General features: G+C 38.4%; 1 pseudogene; it reads right to left on the bottom strand.

Moving 5' to 3' along the window:
* The window catches only part of LOC102825838, a 17817-nt pseudogene extending 9244 nt beyond the window's left edge, over nucleotides 1-8573 (bottom strand).
* Nucleotides 8574-17249: the final 8676 nt, after the last annotated feature.

Here is a 17249-nt window from a genome sequence, read left to right as displayed (position 1 = left end):
TCAACCACTCTGGAAAACAGTATGGTGCTTCCTCAGAAAGCTGGAAATCGAAATACCTTCTGATCCAGCAATTCCTCTACTTGGTATACATCCACAAGAAATATAAACCATAACACGAATAGATATATTCACACCAATGTTCATAACAGCACTATTCATAATAGCGAAAAGATGGAGATAGCCTAAGTGCCCATCAACTAAAGAATGGATAAACAAACTGTGGTATATACACACAATGGAATATTATGCGGCCTTGAAGAATAACAAGGAAGCTGTAAGCCACCGCATAGCATGGATGAACCTTGAGGACATTATGCTGAGTGAAATTAGTAAGTAAAAAAGAGACAAATATTGCATAACACCATTATTGTAAGAAAAGAAACCCACACTAAAAAGAAGAAAAAGGGAAAAAGGAAAAATTTTTTGTTGGTTGCTATTGGGGGTGAGTGGTTGGAGGGAGGGGACTATAGAGCACAAAGTAGGGGATAGACACATGACAGTTCAGATGTTGGGGTGTACAATACACAAGAAGAGGGTGGAGCACAGAAGAACAAGGTAAATAGGAGAACACTTAGGCAGGCTTGCCTGGGCTAAATGGGACATAGGTAAATAGTGATGAATGCTTAATATTGGGACAAAAGTGCTCTGTGATACAGAGATTAAGACATAGCCTGAATGGGTAAAAGAGGGGAAATAATGTTAAGATGCTTGAATGTCTTATGAATATTTGTTTCCCTTGCCTACTATTATAAAACAGACACTTGAGTGGGACAGAAATGAACATTGGGAAACATGATTACAGAAATCTTGTAAGCCTGCCTTCAGCCTATAACTGATTGGAATACCTAAAAGGGGTGCTAGAACTTGCCCAGTGAAAGAGGCTTCTTGCTCAGCCTTTGTAGGGTATAAGACCTTAGGTGAAATCCTGATCCCCATCCAGAACCTTCTGAGATGGGAAATTCTCTCTTGAAAAGACAAACAGACCAACCTGGAGCAACTAGAGGAACAGAGATACTTCTTGAAAGAAAGACCAGTAGGAAAAAAACAAAAACAAAACTGGCAATCTGATTACCTACTACAAGAACAAGCAAGTTGTTCACCAGGGAGCCAACAAGGCAAGCTATCAAGTCCCCCAAGGACAAACTCCCTCCCAAGACTGAAACTTAAAGGGAATACATGAGTAGACATGTAAGTTTGCTTGTGACCATATTGGTCTACTGGTGAGAGTAAGTGGGGGGAAAGCAGCAATGAAGAGGTGGGTTGAATCTGACCAAGTCACATAGACCCCAGTTTGACCAGGAGTATGGTGAGAGCTGGTTGGCCTTAAGTCTGGTGAGACCTGGATTCCTCTGAGCCCATGGACAAGGACATAGCCATGGAGGGCTAAAGCTGAGAGTGAAGCATTGATATGAAGTGAGTGAGGGTTATTGGCCCTAGCTTCATTGGCTGGATGTTCAAAACCCGACTAGAGGAAGGAAAAGAGGGGGGGTATTTTTTTTAAAAGAAAACAAGTGTAAATTGCTACAATCTGATGAACTTGACCTACACTTATGGATGTAATAGCTTAAAATACCAACCTAGAGGGAAAGAATCTTACAAGAATCATTCCCATCACCTCTGCACACAAAGTTGATAGGAATGGGCAACTTAGACATTGGCTACCTAAAATGGGGGTGCAGTAAAGGGTGAAGTGACTGGCTTACAAATTTTCAAGAGGGAGTTTAGATTCAGAGTGTGTGAGTGAAGGTAGAATCCCCACTGAGTGGTTTTCATCCTGTCTAGACAGGTGTGATGAAAGAAGACGAGGACAAGACTCTCAGGATTCAATAGTGAGTAATTGTTATCATGGTGAATTGCCATTGTTGCAACTGTAAATGTAGAAGTTTTGTAGCAAAAAAGGGGTGAGTGTGGGTTGACAGGGATGGACAACTTAGACATTGGCTACCCAAAATGGGGAGACTATAAAGGCAAGAAGTAACTGGCTTGAAAGCTTTCAAGAGGGAGCCTAGTTCCAGATTGGGTGGGGGAAGGTAGAATCACTACTGAATGATTTTCAATTGGTTGGGACCCGGCAGGCGAAAGGAAATAGGGATAAGATTCATGTGGTATGATAGTGAATAACTGCCATCAGGACTGATTGTGAGGGTAGGAAATATAGAGGTAGATGTTTTTTGACAAAAGGAGGAGAGTGATTGATTTTGCAACCCTGGAGTGGAGGTCACTGGGACCACCAAGTGAGAAGAACGGAAAGCAGAACCCTACCCAAGAGTCAGTGATGCCAGGGATAGAGACAGAGACGATGATGTGGAAAGATGAAGTGAGTGAGGACATTGGACTCAGGGAGGGAGAAGGGCTGTGTGCTGGCAGCCAGGGGTGTGTGTATTCTTTGGTAATTTGATGATGCATGGAGGGATTATAATCATTGCAATGAAACAAAATACGATAGGATGAGTGTAAAGCTGATGTTCTCTCATGTAAACCTCACAATAAAAACTTTAAAAAAAAATAAATGGAGGGGTGATTGATTGATCTTACAGTCCCAGAGTGGAGGACCCTGGGACCAACATGGGAGAAGAGTGGGAGCTGAGTGTGGGACCCGACCCAGAGAAGTAGCAATACCAGAGATGGAAGCAGAGATTATAACATGGAGAGATGGAGCAGCTGAGGATTCTAGACTCATGGAGTGAGAGGGGATGTGTGTGGGTGGTGGGGTTGCAAGGTGTGCCCTTTAACTGAACGATTATACATTTCTGAGTGTTTTGGTACACATCCAAAAAAAAAAAAAAATGAAAAAATGAAATAGAAGCAATACTGTTTAATGATGAAGCATGCAGGGGATTGTGATCATTGCAATGAAATGAATTGATGTTCTCCCATGTAAATTATCACTCAATTCACAATAAAAACATTTTTAAAAAAAATGAAGCAAGGGGGTAAGAGGAATACAATACTTAGGCTGCTAAAAAAAACAAAAAACAAAAAAAACAAGATAAATCTTGAAATGTCTCTTTTTGATGATGAATGTGATGCCATTCCTCTTCAATTTGTCATCCCTGGCATAGTAAAACATGTGGTTGTCACATTTAAAGTGGACAATACCAATTCATTTCAGCTCACTAATGCCTAGAATGGGAGTCCTGGTGTGGCACTGTGGATTAATGCACTGGGCTGTAAAGTGGGTTTGAACTACAAGGTCATTTGTTCAAGCTTACCAGCTGCTCCTCAGTAACCCTATACAGGGTCCCCATGAGTTGGAACCAACTGGATAGCACTTAAGAATAACAATGCCGAGGATATTGATTCTTATGCATTCCATTTCATTTTTTACAGTTTCCAATTTTCCTAGATTCATACTTTGTGCATTCCATGTTCTGATTATTAATGGTTGTTTACAGCTGTTTCTCTTTATGTTGAGTTGTTTCCCATCAGCAAATGAAATTCTCAAAGGATTTACCCCATTTGCATCATTACGGTCAACTCTTTGAGGAATCAGCCCTTCTCCAGTGATATTTTGAGCACTATATCTGATCAGCACTATATCTGATCATGTTCTCATGCTCTTTATCATGTTTCAATATCCAATATTCTGGTACTATCTGGTGCTATCCACTACTATTCATAAGGTTTTCAGTAACTAAATATTTGGAAGTAGTCTGTCTTTCCTTTTTCCTTTTCTGTCTTGATCTGGAATCTCAGTTGACACCTGTCTGCCATAGGTGACCCTGTTGATATTTAAAATGTTGGTGGCATAACTACCAGAATCACAGCAACATGCAAGCCACCACAGTATGACAAACTGACACAATATAGTCAATCTGACTAGAAGATATAAATTGTACTGATCTTTCCAAAGCACTCACTATTATTTTTATTAATTTCCTTTGCTATTTCATTGATGTCTATTTTTACTTTTACTTCTTTCTTCTTAATTTTGACTTAATTTGCTCTTATTTTCCTTTTTTCTTATGGTGGAAACCTAACCCAGAAATTAAGACTTTCCATCTTTTCTAATTTTAGCATTTTAATTCCGATGTTTCCTTCTATGGACTACTTTTGCTCAACAATAACTTGTTTCACACTTTGATTCTGTTTTCAAAATACTTTTCATTTCTTTTCTCCCATGAACTAATTTGGAATATGTTTTTCTTTCTAAAAATATATGTGTAAACATAAAATGAAGAGCATAAAGTTAAGGTAATATATTAAAAGGCATTATATAGATTTTTTTTTTTTAAGGAAAATTAGTAGTTATTCCTCACCATCTGTTCCTCAGAGATTTTAGTGTTACCTGGAATTTAAATCCCATATAGTTTAGAGTAATTGCCATTATTAATATGTTCCCCTATTCCTTTTCATCTCCAAATGGTTATGTTCTACTTATCATGTCTCAAATCACAACATCCAAATTCTTCCCTAGTTTCATCAATAATAATAATAATAATCCATTTAATGTAAGTAGTTCTTGAGTAACTTGACTGAAGATCTAAGATTTCAGGGGGAGTTACATATGACAGCATGAAGTTTATTTCCAGGGGATTTCACTTCTGATTGCAATTTAAGGTTGTTGTTAAGTGCCATTGAGTCAGTTCTGACTCATAGACCTTGTATAGGGTTCCAAGGAACAGCTGGTAGGTTTGAACCACCGACCTTGCAGTTCAAACTTTCCTTGTGGTCCAGTGCTTATCCTACAGCACCACACCAGGACTCTGATGTTAAGTGCTGTTGAGTCTGCACTGACTCATAGTGACCCTGTATAGGGTTTCAGAGGAGTGGCTGGTGAGTTTGAACCTTTAACCTTGCCATTCAAACCAATCTTACAGTTGAGTGCTTATCCTATAGCTCCACATCAACATCTAAATAGTTTTTTCATGAACTTTTTTCCAAATTCTAAATAAGGTACATGACACTCAAGGCTTAAAGAACCTTGTTAGTTCTCACCTAGTACTGCGTCTCTTTTATTTCCTTTAGGGAAATTTGATTGAATTTCAAATAAGCATAGATATCTTTCCTTCATGCTCCTGTCTGTTGTATTATGGCACTGATCAGAATTCACTTTTGATCAAGGCCACCAGTATACTATAGACTTTTTGTTGTTGTTGTGCCATTGAGTTGACTCTGACCCATAACTACCCTGTATAGGGTTTCTAAGGAGCAACTGGTGAACTTGAATCACCACCCTTGCAGTTCAAACGGCTTTGCAGTCTGACACATCAACTCACAGCGCCACTATTTATGTGGTTTGGTTGTTGTTGCTGTTAAGTGCTGTCGAGTTGACTCAGACTCGTACTAAACCTGTATAGGATTTCAGAGGCTATAAATCTTTATGGGAGTAGAAAGTCTCATCTTTCTTGAATCACTGACCTTGTGGTTAGCAGTCCTGTGCTTATGTTAGAGGGCGATTGCACTCATATGTGATCTAGTACCACTCTGTAAAAACTCAGTTCAGTTTCTAGGCTTCTAGATCATTATTCAAACGAAGATATAAAATCCTTTAAAAATTCATTAGCATAAAACAGAATTTTAAGGAAATGTAAGTTTATAAAGCACCGGAAGTAGAGTCATTTTTCTTTAATTACTTTATTTCCTCTATAGGAGAACTCTTTAAGGACAGAGGCTTTTTCTGCTGCAAATATATTTTCTTACATCATCACAATTGGTACTACTTATCCCTTCCTTGAACATGAAAGCGCAATCTCCTCTTTCATTAATGTTGGACCTGGAACAAAACACAGTGATTATTTCATAAATTGAATGAGTCAGATTCATATATATGGTATATATCTTAGTGACCACGTCTCCACATATTCAATGTGGAAGGATGATATATACCGATTTCCTTTTTTTTTAACCAGTCTCCAAACTTTACCTCTGGAGTGTGAAAGAAGAGGCTATTAGGGAACTTCATTGACAGAACTTCATTCTGCTGACACTGTAGTGAATGCTATAAATTATTTTGTAAGGGAATGGATTCTTCCTTTTATACTTTAAGTTAAATAGTCAGGATTTAATGTATTTACTCATTTAGGGATTAGATAGAGGGGTGAGTGTAATCACATTTCACTTAACCTTTCACATATTACCAAATTAGTCTATTTTAATGCTGAAATATGTAGTCCTTGGGTACCACCACTCACTACTAGCTGAGAGATTAGTACTTCAAAGCCACTCAGCAGTGTCACAGAAGAAAGATTTAGCAACCTGCTACAGAAAGGTCTCAGTTTTGAAAGATCTGTGGAGTAATTCTACTCTGCACACCTACTCTGCCCACATGGTCTCTCTATGAGTTGGCTGTAATGAACAGCAACAGCACTGCTGAAAGCAATATCCACTTAGTAACCCATAGCAACCACCACTAGAGTGAAACAGACATGTTTTACTGGATAGATTATGCTACAGGTAAATGATATCTGTAAAGGATTTCCTATAGTTCTACTTAGATTATATATAAATCTCAAACTGAAAATTCAAAATGAGCAAAAGAAAAATAAAACGGTGAATCATGATAAAGTTTTTATTGTGTGGTAATTAAAATGCTTTCACTGCTTCATTTTCTGGAAACTTTGTGGCAGTGATGTATATTTTCCTAATTTATAACCTGCTTTCCAATTTTTATCCTGTCTTTTCTAAAATAGTGTCTTTCTGTGCCTATGCATTCTTTAATGCCAACACAGAACTGACCAACTATAACCAACTTACACTTCTCTTACTTACGTATATATGCTTTTCCTATCATTTTTAAAGTTATAATCGTAAGTATAGTCTATATTATAGCTCTCAAATCAGTGTGATCATTTACCTCAAGTTAGATGCAAAAGCAATGATGATAGAAGTTTATATATCAATGTCTGCTACTTGCTTTACAATATTTTATATTTCTGCCTACATGCCACATACATATACATGACATGGTGCATACAATGTTAGGCTCAGAATGTCTCAGAAGCTGTGCCACACCTACCACATAGTTTGTGCTCAGAAAACAATGATAAATGGCGTGTTCTGAGCCCTAGTGTGGCACTGCAGGCTGGTGATTGCTAGGTCAGCATTTCAAATCCATCAGCTATTCTCAGAAATGCTCTACAGGGTCTCAATGAGTTGGAACAAATTGAGGGCCCATAACAAAGCAACAGCAATGACATTTTATATTGAATCCTTTCTCCTCCCTCACTTGAGGAAATATTAAATTCTTCAAGAGAAAGAAAGAAAGAAAGAAAAAGAGCTGGAGTGTATAATTACGTTTTCAAGTCAAAGAAGAAGGATGAGTTGTAGAATTTTCAGTTGAATGTCAACTGGGCCAAACACTTTCCATTACTCACTTACTCTTTTACATTTTGGGTCACTGGTATGGCAAGCCTCAGTTTGAAGGTACTTTGTTTCTGTGATCCCCCTGCCAATGAATGGCCAGGACAACAAACAAACAAACAAAACAAGGCAAAGTCCCAGTGGAAAGAAGGCAAGGATCAAACAGCTTAAACTTGCTTCTTGTTGAGGATAAAAGAAACACTTGTGCCTCACAAGTCACCAATAGTCAGAAATATAGGTATTTGAGGCCAAAGCTGTACTAAACAACTTTGTACTAAACAAAGGTTCTCTTTGATAATTAATTGTTGAGGGTTTTTGGCAGGGTTGTGTATGGAGGAATCTATGGAAGTAGGCTCATAATTCTGATCATCCTTAACACATCAATGATAAATAAATGTTACTAAAACTCACCAATTGCCAAATGCATCTCCATTGGTCCAAGTCCAGAGAGTGCTTACATTGCACTTGTTCAGTCCAATCCAGTATGAAGAGGGCCCCAGATAGTGCATCAAAGAGTCCTTTTTACAAAATACAGATTTCTGTGATTCATCTCTCCTGGTTTTCTCATTGTTACTACCTCTAATGCTATCATCCTTATAATCTCTTTCATTCATTATAGTCTCTTTCTGCAATAGTCTTATTACTTCAACAGTCTTATAACATAACTACCTGCTTTTATATTGGTCACTTGGCATTCACTAGCCAGTCTCATTATAACCATGAAAATGATTCTTTTAAAACTAATGTCAGATCATGTTACATCTTTGTGCTCATAATTCTGCATAATTCCTCTAGTATTATTTTCAGCAAACCCAAATCTTTACACTACTCTGTGGTGACACTGTAGGATAAGAACTGCACTGCTAATTATAAGGTGGGCAGTTCAAACCCACCAGCCACTATGCAGGACAAAGATAAGGCCTTTTGCTTTCGTAAAGATTTATGTCTCAGAAACCCTATACAGGGTTACTTTGAGTCTAAAAAGATTTGATGGAAGTAGGCTATATGACCCTTAAGAACCACATTCCTCATTTACTCCCTCAATCTAGACACATCGGCTTGCTACCTCTTTGCTGTTCACTGAATATTGCAGATATGCATCTATCGAAGACTTTACCTATTTTGTTTTCCTGGAATGCTCATCTCTAACTATCCTCATGACTAACTACCTCATGTGTTTCACAACTTGGTTTAAATGTCATTATCTGAAAGACATTTGATTACCTTAATTTGATTATCTTACCTATGAACTCCCCATTGCTAGTATCCATTGTTCTTGCTGTTGTTAAGTGCCGTCCAATCAATTTGAACTCATACCAACCCAGGATAAGGTTTTCAAGGAGCAGCTGGTGGGTTTGAACTGCTGATCTCTTAATTTGCCCTTTCTATTGAATAAAATAGGAGTCTTCTTGTGGTGCTGTGGGTTAATGTGCTGGACTGCACAGTTAGTTTGAACTGCAAGGTTGACGGTTCAAGCTCACCAGCCTCTCCTTGGAAACTCTATACAACATTGCTATGGGTCGGAACTGACTCAACAACGCTTAAGAAAAACAATAATTGAATAAAATAGGACTCCTGGTGTGGCACTGTAGGATCAGCACTGGACTATGAACCACAAGGTTCACAACTCAAACCCACCAGCTGTTCCTCAGGATTTTACACAAGGTCACTGTAAATCAAAATGGACTCAAAGGCACTTAGCAACAACAATAACATACTGATGTCACAATATGATACAATTTACATATTTATTATTACTTTTTATTGTTTTCTTTCCCCCTGGGATTAAATCTTCACAAGGAAAGCTCTGTTTTGTTGCATTACATGCTAGAAGTATGCTAGCTATATAGTAACTATTCAGTAAAGTAAAGGGAATTTATATTAAAAAGAAGAAATCTAACCATTTCATTCTTGGAGTTGAATATGGCCAGAGATCCATTCAAGGCCTTGCAGTTTGCTTGGCCATTAATCCAGGTCATTTTGTCTTCAGATTGAAAGAAGCAGTTCCTATGGATTCGTTTCCAGCCTTGCAGGCATATTGATGAATCCTCTGCACATGTCTGACCCTTAATGATTTTTGGATTTCCAACTAAAATAAACAGAGTGATAGCAGAGAGGGAAGAATAAATAGAGAAAATTTAAAAGAAAGGAAGAATCTGACCTTTAGGATAAAAGAGTCTCATACATTTTATACTGGGCAAATGCATATTCAGTTCATATGATTTAACTTTAAATATCAATTCAGAAAAATTAAAGATCAAGAATAGAACATGGAAGAAATCAGCATTGAAGAATGAAGATCTATGGAAATAATTAAAACAGCAACAATGAACAAACCACATACCAATCTGACCAATTTCCTCTGGCCATTTCCATCCCATTATTTCTTACTATGATACATTCTTTACTAATTTCCTTTCCTATAATAAGTTATATTTCACTAATTTTGTATACCACTCATCTATCAGTTTGTTTAATACGTTGGCTTGTGTGTTGCTTTGATGCTGAAAGTTATACCACCTATATTTTATATAACAGCAGGGTCACCCATGGTGGACAGGTTTCAACAGAGCTTCCAGACTAAGACTGAGCAGAAAACGAAGCAGGCCACTTCTGAATGGCTAGCCACTGAAAACATATGACTAGCCACAGAATATTGTCTGATATAGTGCAAGAATATGAGTGCCTCAGCTTGGAAGGTACTCAAAATATAACTGGGAAAGAGCTGCCTCCTCAAAGTAGAGTTAATCTCAATGATGTAAATGGAACAAGGTTTTGGGGACCTGCATTTACTGATGGAGCACAATTCAAACTAAGAAGAAACAGCTGCAAACATCCACGAATAATTATGCTGTGGAATGTACAAAGTACGAATCTAGGAAAATTATAATCATTGAAAATGAAATGGGCCCCCGTCCAAGACAGTGCAGCCAGAGTACTCCTTAGAGGAAAAGAAGTTCAAACTTTGTCTCTCATACTTTGGACATATTGCCAGGAGGGACCAGTCACTGTAGAAGGATACCATGTTTAGTAAGGTGGAGGGTCAGAGAAACAGAGCATGAACCCCAACAAGATGGATTGGCCAAGTGGCAATATTGATGGACTCAAGCGTGGCAACAGTAGTGAGGTTGGCCCAGGACCAGGCAGTGTTTCGTTCTGCTGTGCATAAGGTCGCTATGGGTCTGTACCGATTTGATGGCACCTAACAACAACAACAAGCAATAATGACTGAAGACCTTGATGACAACACGAAGAACATTACACATGAAGAAAGCAAAGGGTCATTAAAAATGACAGGAAAGGAAAAGACCAAAATGGATATAAAAAGAGACTTTGAAATTTGCTCTTGAATGTAGAGAAGCTAAAGGAACTTGATGAAGTAAAAGGGGTGAGCAAAACATTTCAAAGGAATTATAAATATAAAGACCTGTAGTTAGAAAACCAAAAGGAAAGAATTCAGTATTTCTAAAGCTGAAAAAACGAAAGAAAAAATTCAAACTGTAGCATAAGCACTGAGCTGCTAAGCAAAAGATTAGCAGTTCACACCCAGCACAGAAACTGTATACGGTCATTATGAGTCAGAACCGACTTGATGGCACTAAACAATGACAACAGGAGAAAATAGTGAACGACATAGGAAGCAACAAAAGAAGATAGAAGGAATATACCAAATCACTGCATCAGAAACAATTAGTCAATGTTCAGTCATTTCAGTACGTAGCATATGATCAAAACCCAATGGCTTTGAAGGAAGAAGTCTAAGATGCACTGAAGGCATTGGCAAAAACAAGGCTTCAGGAACTGATGGAATACAATTGTATGTTTCAACAAACTGGTGCATTGTTGGAGGTACTCACTCATCTATGGGAAGAAATTTGGAAGATAGCTAACTGATCAACTGGTTGGAATAGATCCATATTTGTGTTCATTCCAAACAAAGTGATCTAATGGAATGTGGAAACCATTGAACAATATCATTAATATCATATGCAAGTAAAATTTTGTTGATGATAATGCAAAAATGGTTGCAGCAGTACGTTGAGAGGGAGCTGTCAGAAATTCCGAACAGATTCAGAAAGGAACTTGGAACTAGCGATATTATTGTTTTTGTCAGATAGGACTTGTCAGAAAATAGAAAATACCAGCAAGATGTTAACTTGTGCTTTATTGACTGCATAAAGGCATTTGACTGTGTGGATCATAACAAACTATGGATAACATTGCGAGGAATTGGTATTCCAGAACACTTCTTTATGTTCATGAGGATCCTGTACACAGACCAAAAGTCAAATCTTTCAGACAGAACAGTAGGATAACAAATGGCTTAAGTCAGGAAAGGTGTGCATCAGGATTGCAACCTTTCACCATAATTATTTAATCTGTATGATGAGCAACTAGTCTGAAAAGCTGGATTTTGTAATGAAGAATGCGGCATCAGGGTTGGAGGGAAACTGAATAACTTGCGATATGCAGGTGACACAACCTTGCTTGCTGCAAACAAAGAGGATTTAAATTACTTGCTGATGAAGATCAAAAACTATAGCCTTCAGTATGGATTGTACAACAATGAAAGAAAACGAACTGGATAAATAAATACATCACTATAAATGGAGAAAAGATTGAAATTGTCAAAGATTTCATTTTGCTTGGTCCCACAAACAATACTCATGGAAACAACAATCAAAAAATCAAATGATGGTATATTTACATTAGGAAAACCTGTTGCAAAGGACTTCTTTAAAATCAAAGAACAAAACTGTCAGTTTGAGGACTAAAATGCATCTTTTCTTTTTATTTTCCTTTGAAATTTTTCATTGTGAATTGAGTGAAGGATTACAGAACACATCATCAGTTTTACATTCAACAAACCATGTACTTTGTTACATCTCAATGACTGCAATTCCCTCCATGAACATCATCCCACTTCTTCCCTGTGATTCTAGTTTCCATTCCACTCTCCTTCCCCGTTCTTCTGACCTTTGTCCTTCAGTAAATGTGGCCCTTTTGATCTTCAATGGTTGACCATTCAATGGTGAGCTAACCTTAGTGTTATTGTCTCCCCTATATACCTATTTACCGTTTGGTTGAAAATTGAGTCACAAGGGTGAGTTCTGTTACAAACATAAATGGTAGCAGAGGATCATAGTCTTAGGTTCCTCCAGTTTATTTCTGACCAGTAAGCCTGGTCTCTGCTTATAATTTTGAGTTTTGTTCCATATTGTCTCCCAGTCTATCCAGGATTCCTTTCAGAGCAGTTGGTAGTGATACCCAGGCATCATCTAGTTCTTCTGGTCTCAGAGTTCTGAAGATTGATGTACACATGTTCCATTAGACCATTGGACTAATTGATTCCAAGCATTTTCAATGTTCAACACTCTTCTTTGACACAAGATAGCTGCTCATGAGCCAAGCCTTGGTATTTTCAATCCTTTCATATACTTGGAAAAGTTGGGCAACCAATAAGGAAAACTGGAGAATTGATGCAATTCAATTATGGTATTGGCAAAGAGTGTTGGAAGTCCTATGGACTGCCAGAAGCAATAAAAGAGATTATTGTAGAGACGAGAAAAGAAGTTGGTAACTAGAGGAGCAATAAAATTTAACGATTTTTTTTTTTTTAATAGGGAGCTACTACTATATCATGAGGATGGTTCAATTGAGCATGAAAAAAAAATGGTACTGGGGAGCAAGGAGAGAATTATTAGCGTACCAATATTGATGAAGTGAAAGAAAACAGGACCTAGAGTAGAACATGGGTACAAGAATCATGATAGACTACACATTGTTGTTGTTGTTGTTGTTAAGTGCCATCGAGTCGGGTCCGACCCATAGCGACCCTGTATAGGGTTTCCGAGGGTGTAAATCTTTACGGGAGTAGAAAGCCTCATCTTTCTCCCGCGGAGCAGCTGGTAGTTTCGAACCGCTGACCTTGACTACACATAGGGAAGGAAATAAGCAAGTAGGTTTGATGATGGGGATTCTTGATGAATTATTGCAATGCCTGAAGTAAGGTTAGAGCAAGGGATACAAACATGAGAATCAGCATGAGGAAACAGTTATTGAAGGTTTGAAGATAAAGAAGGTATAAAATACTCATCTATGGGAAAGAAGCTCTGGTAGTGTAGTGGTTATGAATCGGGCTGCGAGCCGCAAGGTCAGCTGTTCAAAACTACCAGTGGTTCCATGGGAGAAAGATGAGGCGGCCTGCTCCCGTAAAGATTTACAGCCTCAGAAACCCTGTACAGGGTCACTATGAGTCTGAATCGACTCCACGGCACATAACAACAACAATGGGAATGAAAGAGTCAATAAACTAAAGAAATGAAATCTAATTGCCAGCCTTGTACCCTACCACCACCCTTTTTAAACTCCTACATAACTCAATCTGGTGAGATTCTCTGGCACAAATTCTTCCACCCACCATATTTATCTTTCTGATAAATACCTTGACCCTATTTTCAACATAAATATGTACTACTTCCATTATAAAGCCTTACTTGACTACCAGAAGCAGGTTTATAATCTTGTCTGCTTCAATTTAGTAATTAAACTATTACATTACAACTGTTTGCTTGCATGCTTGTTTCTTCAGTTAGAAACAAGTTCCTTTAATTGGCCAGAAATCCCAATTTTTCATTTTTTAAAACCATAATCACCTGGAGCTATGTCAGGCACACAATAGATACTGAAAAACTGATCATTCTAGAACACAAAGTATGTTGCTAAATTTGAAGAGGTATTAGATACTATGAATGGAAAAATTCTTTCTTCCAACTATTCATTGTAACAGTAGGTCACTGGTACCAGTATGGATCAATATTAATAAAATTATTATGTTTATTTTGAAGGAGAAGTAATGGTTCACTTACATTTTTTAGGCAATCCTAGAAGCCCCCATAGAAAAACAATCAAGCCTCCACATAAGGTACTTGAAATGATAATTGTTTTCTTTGTTAAAATACCTACAGGAAACAGGTCATTGTTTATTTTACAGAAAAACAAGAAGCAAACAAAAAAATCACCTGAGTTATTTTCCTCTTTTCATACCTCCTACAGCTCACAATCTAATAATTAATATTAAGAAAGTTAAAAAGGGTAGTAAGATTAATGACTTTTTCATTGCAGCACCTCAGAAGTGCTTTGACACCACTTCTTAGTGACATTTCTGAAACTGTAATATTTTATTCCTCTGTCCTGCTTTCAGAACAGAAAACAAACAATTGCCACCTATGGGCTTTTTGAAAAGGAATGTTTGCCTCTTCCAAGGAAAAGAAAAACAAAACTAACCATGTGAGAACATACTTATGTTTGGACTTTTTAGGCGAACCTGGTGGAGAGAGGTGGATTTACTATATCTTTGAAGTCTGTTTTATTAATATCACTTTTGCCGAAGGTCCATATTACGGAAGCTACACGCCCGATCCCTGACCCCCAAAAGGAGGTGTCTGTGGAGAATGAAACCTAGGATAATTATAGGAAGCACCATTCATGTTAACAGGAAGCTTCTGCCTTCTCCCTTACTTGGTCTTTGGTACTCCGTCCCTTTCCGTTTCTTAACCCCTTTTCCTTCCATTTCCAACGCTCACGAAGAAGGATCTTCTGCGGTCTCTCGAGCTGGGAAAATACAGGGCTTTAATTGCTTGTATTTGGTGACCACACACTGGAGGAAACGGAGACACCGGTATTCCGGGAGGGCAATGAAGCAGCAAAACTGAACTGCAAACAGCTAGATCAAGTCTCAGCAGCAATTGAGCATTTGTGTCGCCCTCTGACCTTTTATAGGAAGGGTCAGCAACCAACGGCAGCTGGCTAAGCACCAACTTGTGCCCCTGGCCCAGGATTGGCTAGAGCCTGGCTACAACCCAGAGAATTTAATCTCTGATTGGCCCCTCACCTTCCATCAGCTATCTACTAAAAGCAGAAAATGGGCAATCTGATGCTTCCTTTTGGGCTCTTTTACATGTTCACAAGTCAGAAACTGTTTTACCTTTTATGGGTCGTCTATCCCTTAAACTGAGGAGCTCTGGTAGTGTAGTGGTTATGAATCGGGCTGCAAACCTCAAGGTCAGCAGTTCGAAACTACCAGCTGTTCCGCGGGAGAAAGATGAGGCGTTCTGCTCCCGTAAAGATTTACAACCTTGGAAACCCTGTACAGGGTCGCTATGAGTCGGAACCGACTCCACAGCACATAACAACAACAATCCCTTAAACTACATACTCTCTAGCACCATAGATAACTCTAGCCCCAATCCAAATACTTGCCTGCCTTTTTTTTACCCCCCTAAATAAATTCTACTTTAGTTTCAATCTTTTAAATCTCTGAGTTCTAAGCTTACCTGTATATTGAGTAAAGCTATTTGGAGAAGCAATGTTAATATTTTCACATGTTTCCATAGTACTAGAATGAAGAGTTGATTCATACCAAGGCAGTCTTCATTGCGCACAGTAGTCAGGGTAGGATGTCAAGCTATCTTAATAGGAGCATTGGCATTACTCCCTGACAGTTAAAATGTTCTGTCAAAGTGCTAAAAACCTCCTTACTTATAAATAGATAGAGAAATGAGAAAATAATAGAATTCATATTTGTTTGTTGTTAAGTGCCGTCGAATTGATTCCAACCCATAGTGACCCTGTATAGGGTTTCTGAGGAGCAGCTAGTGAACTTGAACCACCGACTTTGCAGTTCAAATGGCTTTGCAGTCTGGTGCATTAACCCACAGCGCCACACCAGGACTACTGAGTGCTAGTAGTGGTGGGTATTAATGTGGCAGTGTTCAGTACTTAACAGACTTTGTCTGCTACCTCAGGATTGTCTAAAAGCATAGCTGGGTACTAAGTGGTTCTTCCTCCTATTAGGCAATCGTGACCTTTAGCATCAAGAACTGTATGCACTTGATGAGGAGTAAGAACCTCTATCCTCCTTCCCAAAGTTAGCTTTGAGTCGTCTTTAACAAGAAGTGCAATAACCACAATTGTTCTTAGACAAGGGGGCTTCCCTTTTGCTACCTAATTTAACTGGAGAACTAAGCAACAGGTATTGTTAAGGGACAAGATTCAGAATGAGCTCTTTGAGTGTGACCCACAGTTTTTCATGGATGGATATTTTAGAGGGTTATTATAAATGTGGAAAGTCCAGTGCTGGGCCTCCCTGAGAAAGGTTTTGAGTTTGTTAAAGGCCCCCTCACATTCAGAGGTCCACACTAATTGTGCCTTTTCTTCTCCAATTCAGGCCTCATACAATGGTTTTGCGATAAAACCAAAGTTTGGAATCCAAATCCTACAGATTACTCACCTCTGCTTATTGGGCCATGAGCCAGGACCATTGCCCATCCTGCAGATTTTGTAATTTGTCAACAGCCTGCCTTGTAACCTGCTGATCTTGGATTTTTCAGCTGTTAGATTTAGTGTAAATGAACACAAGAGGGTCCTTGCTCAGTGCACACATAAACTCTATCTCTGCAGACCTGTCTTTGAGGAAAAGAGAGTCGCTTTACTATACAGTGTTGAGCAAGGATTCAGTAAGATGGTTCCTCAGATATGGCTTCCTGAATAGCTGGGGTTTTGTAAAATCTGAGTTATGTGACCAGTTGGGACTGCAAATACTGGATGGGCCAGAATAGAATAGATCCAGTTCACATCAGTCCTTATGGATACTTGTTTGCTAAACAACTTGGAGGAAGTGAGTCAGCAATTCAATTTAGAGGAAGTGAGTCGACTTTCTTGATATCTACCTGAGTTTTGCTATGAGTCAGAATCAACTTGGTGGCACTTAACTAAAACAACATCTGAGTTTTAACCTAATCTGGAAGGACTTCATCAGAAAAAGCCTCCAGTCTGATGTCTGACGTACAGGTTGTAAGAGTTCAACCTCCAAAACTACGTCAACTCTTTTTTTAAGATAAATCTCTCTATACATATCTACATGGTATGTATGTGTATATATATAT

The sequence above is a fragment of the Chrysochloris asiatica genome, unplaced genomic scaffold, assembly GCF_000296735.1.
Source record: "Chrysochloris asiatica unplaced genomic scaffold, ChrAsi1.0 scaffold00328, whole genome shotgun sequence".
Taxonomy (NCBI): Eukaryota; Metazoa; Chordata; class Mammalia; order Afrosoricida; family Chrysochloridae; genus Chrysochloris; species Chrysochloris asiatica.
The sequence above is the reverse complement of the archived record's forward strand: the minus strand, read 5'-3'. Positions and strand labels throughout refer to the sequence as shown.